Source organism: Austrofundulus limnaeus, unplaced genomic scaffold (genome assembly GCF_001266775.1).
Source record: "Austrofundulus limnaeus strain Quisiro unplaced genomic scaffold, Austrofundulus_limnaeus-1.0 Scaffold286, whole genome shotgun sequence".
Taxonomy (NCBI): domain Eukaryota; kingdom Metazoa; phylum Chordata; class Actinopteri; order Cyprinodontiformes; family Rivulidae; genus Austrofundulus; species Austrofundulus limnaeus.
The window spans coordinates 643,311-645,567 of record NW_013952688.1 but is presented as its reverse complement, the minus strand read 5'-3'; the positions used below and the strand labels follow the sequence as shown (position 1 = coordinate 645,567).

At 35.4% G+C, this 2,257-nt stretch overlaps 1 protein-coding gene across 3 annotated transcripts in view; it reads right to left on the bottom strand.

Annotated features, from left to right (window-relative positions):
• The window catches only part of efna2a (ephrin-A2a), a 220,526-nt gene that overhangs the window by 155,791 nt on the left and 62,478 nt on the right, over positions 1 to 2,257 (bottom strand). The window lies entirely within an intron of this gene.

Here is a 2,257-nt window from a genome sequence, read left to right as displayed (position 1 = left end):
TTACAAAACTAAACAGCCTACAGTATATTTACAGTCTTTATTTTACAGTTAAAATATATGTTTATCAAATAAATCTAATGTTTCAACAAATCAAGGATCCCTTTAAGGATTCGCAGGAACCCTGAATTAAAGTCAGCAATTACACAACTGGCTGATTTCAGTTAGTTGTACAATACTGGAATACGGTTTGGTGGTAGTAGTCATAAAAACTCCCTGAATGGAGAGCAAAAATGTCTTCAGCTGCTGAATAAAAAGCTAGTTTTTAATTTATTTTTTAATTTAAAGAGAGCAACAAGTGTGTCTAATGCTGATCAGACACTCTGCCAGGAGATGTCTGTCCAGCTAAGCAAGTCCTTCAGTAAAATCTGGTTCATATCCCTTTATTGTTCTAGAAAAAGGTGTAATGCATTGTCTCTGCTGTGTGATAACTCACTTTTACTGCCTTGTTGTTTTGGGATTCGACTGGCAGAATAATGAGTCAGCTGAGGGATCCACTGAGGAGCCTCTGTGCACAAAATTATGATCCACAGAATATTTTCTTCAGTTGAGAAGACATTAATAGTGATGATTCCAAAGTAAACAACTGCCGTACACAGAAGTGGCAAGATGTAAAAACTCCTGGTTCTGTGTTTGCTTAAACTACTAAAAAATATCTGTGTCTGGGTGGTTTTAGATGACAAGAATTTGTTTCTGATTGGGCCGTGCTCTGATTAAAGCCAGCGTCTGATCAGGCTGCGATGGATGGCCTGATGAGGGAGTTTCCAAAATGGCTCAAAATGATTGTGGGAGTTTGAAAACTCCTCTTATAAACTGCAGAGGTTCATATTTTCCTTAGAATAGTTGCAGAGCAGTCGTGAGCATCACAAACTCATCTCAGTTTATCTTTTGTTATTCTAAAGAGCTAGAGTTGTATTTTCACATCTGCACAGGAGCCCTGAGGTAATAATAATTATAATTATTGGAAAAACTGGCCTGTTTTCATTTCTGAAGTGTAATCCAGTAGATTAAATTATAAACACGGGGGCAGCTGCAAAGGAGAATAAAATGTGGACAGAAGTGGGCAATAAAATATTTTGCACAAATACAGGAGATTTAAAAAAAGTCACACGTCTGGTTGGTCACTTGGTCACAAACATGAAGAATTCATTAGGAGTATAAAGTTTTACAATAAGACTTGTCATTTGATCTGGATCCAGACCGGAGTCTTGATGCCTGATTTAAGCTGACATCACTCTGACTGCTGTGTACCACAGGTAAGATGCTTACTGCTAGTGAAGCAGATAAAACCAACTATGCACAAGAATTACACAAAATGTGATACAAGCAGCAAAACTGACATGGTTGTTCCTAAGAATCCTCTGAATCTGATTGACCATCTAAAAATTCAAAATGATGGCAAAACCCTTGTTAGTCCTGCTGACTGGAGATTTGGACTCTGATAGGAGACACATGGCAGGTCTGTTGGACCACTCTTCACCCAACTACCATTGTTCCCTGCAGCTGCACCGGTCAACAACAGCCATTCTGATAACTGTTCCTGGAACAGCCTCTGTAACTGTATACAAGGCTGCTAACATTGTAAAAGTTGATTTGCCTTATTTTAGTCAACATACGCACAAATGTATATTAAAAAGCGCTAATATTTTCGGCTAGTATTAGTTGTTTTTTTTTTTACTGGACTACACAAGTATATTGCACTTTGTATGTTTAGCAGGACAATTGCTTCAGTATTAGGTATTTTGTATAATGTTTCTGTCTACTAAATAAGAGTTCTGTTTCTGTCCAGATTTACAGTATTGTTATATACTGGAGCTTTAATTTTATTTAAACCATGCATTAAAATTTATTTTCAAATGTGATGTTTTTTTCTTTTTCTTTTATTTTTTTAATTAACATGTGTTACCTGCATAGTACAAGGTTAATAACAGAATAAAAGCTATTAATTGACACAAAGACAATTCATATTAAGCAAATATTTGCAATAATATATGATCACTGAGAGGAAATTAGATCATCTTCAAAGAAGGCTGCCATCATGGCAGATTTGACACATGACAAAGAGAATCATGATAAATTTGGTGCTTATATCACATTTTGCACACTTTTCTATTATTTGCTCTACTGCGCTCATACAGACTCCACTTGACAACAGTTCAAAAACCATAAATCTTTTAACTATTTGATCAAAAATATTTTCTGTACTTTAGAATTCTTTTTTGAGCACAGTCCATTTGATTTGATTTGATTTGATTTGATT